Raw genomic sequence first — 11,083 nt, 5'->3', positions numbered from 1 at the left:
TTCACTAATTTGTGAAAACATTCAATGTATTTGATTTTATAGTGAAACAAAATAGATAAAAATTGAATTGACTGTATTTCTACGTGTGTGTGTGTTTGTGTCTGTTTCTCCTCCAGCTAAATTACTCCAAATACACGCTCACAGGTACAGTTTTACCTTCAACTTAGAGGTTGGTGGTCTAGCACTAATCTTGCTTTTAGATATACAGGAAAATGAAAGATACAGAGAGATTGCTACCATTAGGTGAATAATTCCAGAAAACTTTGGGTGATACTGAAGTCAAGCTCCCAACCTCCATCTGTCCTTCCCAGTTGATGAACCCCCTAGTCTGAAACTCTCAGAGCTGCAGTCCTGACTCTGGGCCGAAGTGATATCTAACTCCATTATTATTTTCCTTTTTCTAATGAAAAAGAGTACATTTTTCAAAGAGTGTCAAATGTCTTGGGATGGTTTGTTTACTGTAAGTTTTCTTTGGAAAATTCACATGTATATTAAAAGCAGGTCCATTTGCTGTTGACCCTAAATCCACATGTCATTCATTGATTTATTTATTCCTTTGTTAGTGCAGGTTGAAGTGTCCATACTGTAGAGGGGTCCCTCCCAGGGTGTAGGGTGTTCACTCTCCATTACCCCATACCTGTACAGGCTTCCCAGACCTCCTCTCAGGCATCCCCCCTCCGGGACGCTATGGACACAGCCGTCCAGACCCCATTCCAGTGCCTCCATTCTCTTCCACTCACCTCCCGCTGCCCTGGTTTGCGCTGCGCCAGCCTGCTAAGGACTGCCAAGGCTCGCTTGTCATACATGGTGTTTCATTGTATAGATGCCATGGAGTATATGTTTTTGCAGTGTTCTTTTACACCTATCAATTTTTTTTCTGGATGAATTAGAGTCATTCTGTCCATAGGTTCATAGACTGGGTTTCAGTGGAGGGTATTTTATTTTTTTGCTCATTGCGTAAACGTCTTTGTAGCGGTTTGACGATGAAGGTACGTTGGTGCCCCCTCGTGACAGGAGCCTGAACTGCAGCTTTTACATCTGAGCAGGAAGGTGGGAAGGAGCGGTTTAGCTCAAGCCCACTCTATGGAGTTTTCTGGAAGTCTAGATGGAAAATGGAGCAATTCCAGGCTAAAGGAATATTGATGGCCTCCAAACAAAGTGCAGCCTCTCACTATGCTGAAGAGAAGGCTTTATGTGGGAGCAAGGAAAAGATTATTTTTATTTGTATGCTTTGAGTCCTCTGAAAAAATAGCTGTAGATGGATATGAGCAAAAATGGATCCTGGCTACTGATGATCTTTGTAACCTGCCTTTGACTTTGTTATGACAATTTTCCCATGAAAATGCATGTCTACTATAACATTTTAAGTTATTTTACAACATAATTTTAGTTTTGATTTTTGCCATCAACTGGATGTTTCATCGTATGGATGGTACCGCATTTATTTCACTTTGAGATAAAAATGTAGTTCCTTTACCATGTTTTATTATAAACAGTAGCAAACATAACATCCTTGCTCACATATATGCAAATATATTTGTAAGAGTTTCTTTATGAGATTCTCAAAATACTCTTTCATTATGAAATCTATAAAGTTATATTAACACAATACATGATAACATTATTACTCATATGTATTCCTACTAATACGGTATGTAAGTGTCTACTCACACACTGGAAATAATGTTGATTATTGCTGACTGGTTAGGCAAGAAATCATCTCTCATCATTGTTTTCATTATAACTTATTTTTACTGCCTCCTAGAATTCTATCCTGTGGATGTGACATAATCAATTTTCACAACCCTGTGTTATTCAGAGAGTCCTGATATTTCCTTTTATCTACACTGGCATGTTTTCAAGGTCTGTGCTCTGCTGAAGGCCACAGTTCCTGTGGCTGTTTGCACTGAGCTGAATATGTCCTCTTGGAACACAGCAAGCTGTCTTAGAAAAATTCTAGTATTGTGATAATAGAACCTGATTAGCACATGAGTGTGGGGGAGTGTGTGCGAATGTGTGCAAGTGTGTGTGTGCTGACAACCACACTTTCCTCTGCTTCCTTCTGCCTCTTTATGGCTTTGCATCCTGTTTGGTCTCCCTTTCTAAATTGAGGTCTAGCAGTGAAGAGAGGGTATTGTTAGGATGGCAGTCCTTATAACCAGACCTTTATCAACATCCTTCACTACATCCTGAAGTTAAACTTCTAAAAAGGAAATTGTTGGTGCTTAGTGTATGCACCTATGTAACCCTTTGATAAATATTGTCATGCTGACACCCAGAATGTTAGTGCCGTTTAGGCTTCCCAAAGTGCAACAACATGAAAAAGTTTGGAGAGGGGTGAGGAAAGTAATAATGTTGGCATCCTGTCACAGAGGGAAGGCCCGGGACCCTGTTGTGGTCCCACTCTCAAGCCATCACAACATTTGGAAGACATGAAAATGATCAGACCTGAATTAGACTTCAGGTAGCATGTGGGGTGGGGAAAAGGTCATTGGAGGAACACAGGACATAGAGTCAGGGCTAGGATACAGCTACAACTTTATGTACATTCGTGTTTATGTAAGGCATGTGCATCAAGGCCTTTTTATGAAAAATTTTGGTCATTCCTGTGGTACAATAGAAGCCTTGGCCAATATTTGTTAAACAAATTTCTTGCAATATTATTTATAGACAATAGAATCCATTCATTTTAAGGTTGGCAATTTTTATTAAATGTATAGAGTTGTACAACCATCACCATAATTGAGTTTTAGAAATTGCAATTGCCCCCAAAACTCCCATTGTGCTTCAATGCAGTTAAACCTGCACCTATCCTCAGCTCTTGGAACCACAGTTATGCTTTGTATGTCTGTGGATTTGTTCATCCTGGACGTTCATATAAATGGAATCATGCAGTATTTGGTATTTTGCATCTTTCACTTAGCATGATGTTTTTAGGGTTCATGCATATTGTAGCATGTAGCAGAATTCATTCATTTTTTTAAAGGCTGAATAATATTCTATTCTAAGGATATACTACATTTTGTTTATCTATCTGTCTATTGATGGTCATTTAGATGATTTCTGATTTTTGCCTGTTATGAGTGATGATGTTATATACATTTATGTACAAGTTTTTATGTAGACATAGGTTTTCATTTTTCTTGGCTATGTACCCAGGAGTGGGATTTCTGGGTCATATGGTAACTCTCTGTTTATTCATCTGAGGAACTGCCAGACGACTTTCATAACCCTGACAGTCTTGAGAAGTACAGGCTCAGTCTGTTGCTTCTCTTGTGATTTGACTGTGGTTCCAGATTTTTAGAAGGAATACCACTATTTCCGGTGCCTGTCTTGTCACATCGTATCCAGGAGTATACAATGCCTGCATGATGTCACTGGTGATGTTAATCTTCATCATTTGGTTAAGGATGGTCTTTGTCATGTTTCTCCAGTGTACAGTAACTATTTTTCATGTACCTAGAGGGCATATGGAGAAAAAAAGGAAAACACACATTTCTAATTTCACTGTGAGTCAATTCATTTCTATGTGGTGGAATGAGCACTCTGATGGGCCTGGGGGGAAGGGAAGAAAGTGGTTTTACCATCTCCATCCAACTGAGTCATGGACCCCATGAATGGAGTTTGGGGTACAGGGATGAAGTCATCACTCACCCCATTTCTTACTGTTTCATAGTTTTTCCTACCTCCTATTTCCCCCTACCCTGTGGTGTATGACAGAAATGTGTTTCCTTTGCACTCTGGAGGGGCTTAATGAAAACCTCATACTATGTCTGCTGGACAGGACACTGGAGCAAGAGATACTGGAGAGCTCTCTGCATCCTGGCACAAAATCCAAACCAGTAACTCTGGGACGTTCTTGACTCAGGGGTAAGTCACTTCTCCTGCTTGCCTCTCTTGGAGAGTGCATAATTCTGTTACGTGGGAGCTTCATTGCTGTGTGGTAGAGTGATGCTGAGGCACACAGAAGCAGGTAGAGATGGAGCACCTGGTGGGTGAGCCAACACCCAGGGCATGGGCTCCAGGACTTGTGCTGCTTGATCTACCCTTCTCATGGTCTGGGTCTTCCCATCTTTCAGTCCTCTCTCCAAGTAGCTTGGATTCCTGTTACATCCCATACTGTCACAAAGAGCAGGGGACAAATGGGGTGGGGAAGGGAGCAAATACAGAGAGAGGTAGAAGTGATCCCTGGAGGGCCTGCTGTTTTCTCTTCTCTTCCCTGTTCTTTCTTGTTTCATATGTTTCTTTATTTCACCCCACAGTTAACCTCAGAAACCTGGTAATCCATATGACCCCACAGCTATGCCTCATGGCCCAAAGGGCCAGATTTCATCTCCACAGTCGTCTTCCTCAACGTGAAGGGCTGTTGAGTGAGTACCCTTAGGGCACAATACTAGGGAAGTGTAAAATTATCATCTTCCAAATGGGAAGCTGCTGGTTCCATTGTTGGGGGTGGGGGGCAAGAGATGGAACCTTGTTGCCATTCTGCCACTTATCTGGAGAGGGTCTTAGTCTCTGTGAGCCAGAGCTTGATCATCTGTGAGATGGGACTCACCATACTTTCTTCACACTACTCTCCTGCTGGGTAAATGGAATAAACTATATATTTTTATACCACTATCTTAGCCTGTTTAGTATTGTTATAAAGGAATATCTGAGGCTGCATACCTTATAAAGAAAAAAACAAAACAAAACATAATAAAATCGTTATGTGGCTAACAATTTTGATGGTTGGAAAGTTCAAGATTGGGCATCTGCTTCTGATGAGGGCCTTAGGAAGCTTCCACTCACAATGGAAGGCCAAGGGGAGCTGGCTTGTGCAGAGATCATATGGCGGGAGAGGGAAAAGAGATGGGAGGTCCGGGCTCTTTTCAACAACCAGCTCTTGTGGGAACTAATAGAGCAAGCACTCACTCATCACAGCAAGAATTTACCTTTCATGAAGGATCTACCCCCATGGCCCAAACACTTCCTGTTAGGCTCCACCTCCAACATTGGGGATCAAATTTCAACATGAGGTTTGGAGGAGACAAACATCCAAACCGTAGCAAACACTTATTGAATTTTTTTCTTCTAAAAATGTTGTTTCTGAGATGTCTCTAATAAGGTGACTTTGGGGCTGTATTGATATTTTGGCCATGCTGCCATGACCATTCTTGCACACATGCCAGAGACTCTGCAGTGCAGACTTGAGAGGACAGCAGTTGATGGGGCCATGCTTCCTTCTCTCATACATGTTGCCGAGTGTATCTGCAAAGATACTCTGTACCGTTTTGTCCTCCTGCAGCAGTGTATAGGATTTTTATGACTCCACAATTTCAATTTAAACAGGACACAGCATAGATACAAACTCACTTATCAGGTTTTCTTATCAAATTCTAGAATTATTCCAGGACATATTCTGAGGCATAAAGTAGGACTGTTATGTTTGTGTTTAGAAATGCACATGTGAAATATGCCATTTATGTGGATATCGATGGAGAAAAATGAAAAGTATTTTAACATTATAGTGATAGGATATAAAAGTAGCAATTATTAATAAAGTTGGGAAATCCATTATTCCACAAATCTAGAGAAACAGATGCTCTCATCTTGTAGTTGGTTGGGATATTCATTAGTAAAGAGATTTTAACTTTCAACTAGACAGTATATACTAAAAATAGTCATGCTGTTTGACAAAAATATAATCATTTGTGGAAACATATCCTCCAGATACAGCCTCCCAGGCTCATGTGTCCCTATTGCTGAGGGCTGAGCTGACCATTTCCCTAGCCGATTTGTTACCCTCAGCCAGAGCCCCATTCCCAACCCTGAGCGATCTATCCTTCCAACCAAACAGGAGAATCTGTCTCATGGCTGAATGCCCAGCCTTGATGAACCATATACAGAGCTTCTCCAAATTGACATGGAGCAATGCTCAGGTCCCTACTCCCGTCGGGACCTGTAGACCTCTGACCTCATCCCTGTGTTGGAGAAATCTCTCTTCTCCCTTCTCTGTGTCCTCAGGACCCTTCCCCTCCCTGCCAAGTACAAGCAGTCCAGTCCTTTCCTTAAGTTTAAGTTTTCACACAGGATGAAGCAAACACTGGCTTCAGACAGCTTCTGCTTCCAGCCCTGCTATAAACCTTCCCTGAGACAGGGGGAAACAGGCCCAAGTTTTTTTTTTTTTTTTCTGGAAATGCAGGGAGGGTGATATGGTTTGGCTTTGTGTCCCCATCCAAGTCTCGTCTTGAATTGTAATCCCCAGGTGTTGAGGGAGGAATGTGGTGGGAGGTGATTGGATCATGGGGGTGGTTCCCCTCATGCTGTTCTGATGATAGTGAGTGAGTTCTCACGTGATCTGATGGTTTTATAAGTGTTTGGCACTTTCCTCTTCACACACTCTCTTTTCTTGCCACTTTGTGAAGAAGGTACTTGCTTCTCCTTAACATATCTCCATGATTGTAAGTTTCCTATGGCCCCCCGCACATCGGCCCAACCATGTGTAACTGTGAGTTAATTAAACCTTTTTCCTTTAAATTACCTAGTCTTAGGGAAGTTCTTCATAGCAGTGTGAAAACGGACTAATACAGAGGGTAAACACAAGGAGAACAGATATTAAACTCCTTAACAATATATGTCCTGATGCTAAAGATCTGCCACCAGCAACTCAAGGTGCCTAGACTGGCACATTCTGGCAGTGGACCTGCTGAGCAATCTCTTTTCCATCCAGCTCTGTGGTTAGGAGCATGTGCTTTGTAGTCACAGACATCTGTGAAGAAGAAAGGATACTAGTACCTCACTGGCAGGGCTGTCATGAGATCGAATCCAGACACTAACATAAAGAACCTGGAGCTGGGCCCCTCTAAACACTCTGCTCCATAAGTAGAAGTTATCTTTCCTCTTTGGAGCAGAAATTCATATGTCAGTTTGACCTGCCCCTGCGACAGCATGGGCCCCTTAACCAGCATGCACATCAGAGTCGCCTTGATGAGCCTTTTCTAAACCCTCAGTTGAAACCCCCTTGTTGGTAGAAATAGGACTTCTGTACAAAGGCCATTCAAATCATTCGGCTGTAATAATATGGGCCTCAGAAAATGGATACCTTGATGTGGCACCAATAGTGTATATGAAAGTCTGTTTCTCCTTTATTTCATCAACGTAGGTATTACCAGCTTTTGTCTTTTTTTTTTTAAATCTGATCTGCTCATTGTTGCACGACCTGCCCTGACTTATTGGGAAGGTCATCTCAGATGGTCATTAAACTTACATATTCAGAGGCTCTTCTTCTAAGGTTTTCAGATTTAGCAAATAAAAATACAAAATGCCCAGTTGTATTCAAATAAAAATTGCATGTCACATTCACAGAAACAGAACCAATGTAATGTGTGTATTACATACACACACACACACACACATGTACATGGTGAGAGAGATAGATTAATTTTCAAGAATTGGCTCACATGACTATGGAGGCTGAAAGTCCAAAATCTGCAGAGCAGGTTGGCAGACTGGAGACTAGAGAATATCCAATGTTGCAGTTCAAGTCTGAAGGCTATCTGCTAGTAGAATTTTTTCTTGCTTAGAAGAGGTAAGATTTTTGCTCTATTCAGGCCTCCACCTGATTGGATGAGGCCCACTCACATCATAGAGGGCAATCTGCTTTTCTCAAAGTCCACCAATTTAAATGTTGATCCCATCCAAAAACACCCTTGCAGGAACATGCAGAATAATGTTGAGATACTTGAACAATGTGGCCCAGCCAAGTTGACACATAAAGTAACCATCACATTTACACTAAAAAATTATTCATTGTTTATCTGGAATTCAAATTTGACTGAGTATATTCTGTTTTTTCTGACAGCCCTACTCACGGAGGACTCTGTGTTGAACCAAGGTGCTTCATGCAACAGCCCCAGCTGAGCTCCCAGCAGATGCCAGCACCATTCGCCATCCATGTGAGTGAGCTCTCTTGGATGTCCCAGGCAAGTGTAGCATGCTGATGACTGCAGCCCCAGGTGACAGACACCACATAGAATAGAAAACACCCAGCAAAGCCCAGTCAATTCATAGAATCCTGAGAGATAATAAATAGCTATTGTTTGGGGACATTTTGTTAAGCACAAGTGGTTATCTAAAACCTTATGGTTTTGGTGACCTTTTCTTCATTTTCTGTGAGCTGCTCTCAGATCACATATCATGAAGGCTCGGGGGGGATTTGTTATAATTTTGACTATAGTCCATGTGTTAGTTTATGTGTGGGTATATATTTCTGAACATACCATTAATTCCTTTTTGATGGGATTTTCAAGGGAGGTTTTCATAAAATATGCTTTTCTACCTATTCTTGCAATTTAGAACATAATTCCAATCTCTCTCTATAGGATAAGCCTCCGATGCAATCACTTGCGTTAAGAAATTGAGAGAATGTTGATATAAACTGTTCCCTGAACCATATGGAAAGCTGTATCTTCTGCAGGTTGCTTGGTGAGTATGCAAGGAGTACAAGGTATATTTATTGACTTTGAGAAGTGTTTCTCTAAGAAGGTGTACTGAAAGATTTTATCCTGCTACAGGGATAGCCCTTAAAAAGGAAGTCACTTTCCTTAGGTACACAGACAGGGCTCCTTCAGCAGACAGCAGATAGATATGCAATGCAGACCTTGTTTTTTTGTGATGGTCCCAATGTATCACTGGATAAGTCTGTCCAATTCTGGGGTTTGTTCATAGGAAACCCATGTGCCAGCAAATCTATGTCACATTCTCCAGTATCTCCTTTATAAGGAATAAAGTCAATTTATTGTTCTTCTTATTCTTTTGTCGTATTTCTCAGTTGGTGTACAACTCAGACTTGGAGCTGGAGGGCATTTTGGGGGCCCCTTAAAGATCCAAGCATTGCAAAGCAAGACTGTAGGAATAGTTGGGGAGCAAGTGAGACAGGGAGCTGTGGACCTATTGTAAGCCCTACCCCTGAGGGCAGAGCAGAACATACACTTGGTTAAGTGAAGGTTACAACCAAGAGTTTTAAAGGGAGAGGACCTGGGCTGTGCAACCTGTTTCTCCTTCCAAACTCACCAATTAGATGGGACATTCCTGTGATAGAAGAGTGAGTGTATCAAGAGGCCAGAAGTGTTTTGGGTATCGATGTCTCTCCACATGGAAGAAAATATTAAGAATGGTGGACAAGCAGTACCTAAGCTGAAGCGGGGTAGAGGCGGGCCAGCACCCACTTCTGACCTCCAGTGCCACCGGCCTCAAGATCAGACATGGCCCAGAACTTGAAGGACTTGGCGGGACGGCTGTCTGCCGGGCCCCGGGGCATGGGCACAGCACTGAAGCTGTTGCTGGGGACCAGCGCCATGGCCTACGGTGTCTGTGAATCCGTGTTCCCTGTGGAAGGTGGGCACAGAGCCATCTTCTTCAATTGGATCGATGGAGTGCAGCAGGATACTATCCTGGTCGAGGGCCTTCACTTCAGGATCCCCTGGTTTCAGTACCCCATTATCTATGACATTCGGGCCAGATCTCGAAAAATCTCCTTCCCTATAGGCTCCAAAGACCTACAGATGGTGAATATCTCCCTGCAAGTGCTGTCTCGACTCAATGCTCAGGAGCTTCCTAGCATGTACCAGCGCCTAGAGCTGGACTACGAGGAATGAGTGTTGCCGTCCATTGTCAATGAGGTGCTCAAGAGTGTGGTGGCCAAGTTCAATGCCTCACAGCTGATCACCCAGCGGGCCTGGGTATCCCTGTTGACCTGCCGGGAGCTGACAGAGAGGGCCAAGGACTTCAGCCTTTTCCTGGATGATGTGGCCATCACAGAGCTGAGCTGTAGCAGAGAGTACACAGCTGCTGTAGAAGCCAAACAAGTGGCCCAGCAGGAGGCCCATCAGGCCCAATTCTTGGTAGAAAAAGCGAAACAGGAACAGCGGCAGAAAATTGTGCAGGCCGAGGGTGAGGCCGAGGCTGCCAACGTGCTTGGGGAAGCACTGAGCAAGAACCCTGGCTACATCAAACTTCGTAAGATCCGAGCAGCCCAGAACATCTCCAAGATGATCGCCACATCACAGAATCATATTTATCTCACGGCTGACAACCTCATGCTGAACCTACAGGATGAAAGTTTCACCAGAGGAAGTGACAGCCTCATCAAGGGTAAGAAATGAGCCTTGTCACCAAGAACTCCACCCCCAGAGGAAGTGGATCTGCTTCTCCAGTTTTTGAGGAGCCAGCCAGGGGTCCAGCACAGCCCTACCCCAACCCAGTATCATGCGATGGTCCCCCACACCGGTCCCCTGAACCCCTCTTGGATTAAGGAAGACTGAAGACCAGCCCCTTTTCTGGGGAATTACTTTCCTCCTCCCTGTGTTAACTGGGGCTGTTGGGACAGTGTGTGATTTCTCAGTGATTTCCTACAGTGTTGTTCCCTCCCTCAAGGCTGGGAGGAGATAACCACCAACCCAGGAATTCTCAATAAACTTTTATTACAAAAAAAAAAAAAAAGAATGGTGGATAAGAATTCCCCAAAATGAGCCAATGTATGTTTCAGTTGACTAGATTTCTGCCTACTAAATGATTACATTATGATAGGCCTGCCACCCTGAAATAACTGAGATAAATGACATTTCTTGGTGTTCCTACATCATTTACACACATGATTATAGACAGTCTCTTAGTCTTCTGCCACAGATAGCTAACTGCTTAGCATGTTGTGTAAGTTTTACACATCATCCTCAGAGGGTTAGCTCATCACCAGGAGCCCTAGGATACCTCCCTGCGTCTCTGTGTAGTGATGGTACTCAACTACTGTCACTTTTAAAGCAGGCAATATTCCTGCCGATGGGGAGATGCTTTGTTTCACCAAGCTGGGCAGAATTCCACAAATCGCCCTTGTCTGAGGCTAGTTCCTCTAATTAGTAAGCTTTCTAAGGAGGTGGTCTAAAGAGTGGAAGAGTGAAGTTTTGTTTTGTCTTTGTTTTTGTTTTTTTTTTTGAGGAAGGCAAGGGGACAGAGGGCTGTGCAGAAGCATTTCTGATGTGGAGGACAAGCCTGAGCACCACGGTTGCCACAGAAACCAGAAGTCATTACTGTGACCTTGATGACT

At 43.1% G+C, this 11,083-nt stretch overlaps 1 pseudogene across 1 annotated transcript; it reads left to right on the top strand.

Moving 5' to 3' along the window:
• The first annotated feature begins 9,245 nt into the window (after positions 1-9,245).
• On the top strand, positions 9,246-10,467 carry LOC105520602 (annotated as a pseudogene). Its single transcript, XR_001003158.1, has one exon. The product of XR_001003158.1 is annotated as a prohibitin-2 pseudogene (transcript).
• The last annotated feature ends 616 nt before the right edge of the window (positions 10,468-11,083 follow it).

Source organism: Colobus angolensis, unplaced genomic scaffold, assembly GCF_000951035.1.
Source record: "Colobus angolensis palliatus isolate OR3802 unplaced genomic scaffold, Cang.pa_1.0 Scaffold382, whole genome shotgun sequence".
Classification (NCBI taxonomy): domain Eukaryota; kingdom Metazoa; phylum Chordata; class Mammalia; order Primates; family Cercopithecidae; genus Colobus; species Colobus angolensis.
This window is presented reverse-complemented; position numbering and strand designations above follow the sequence as displayed.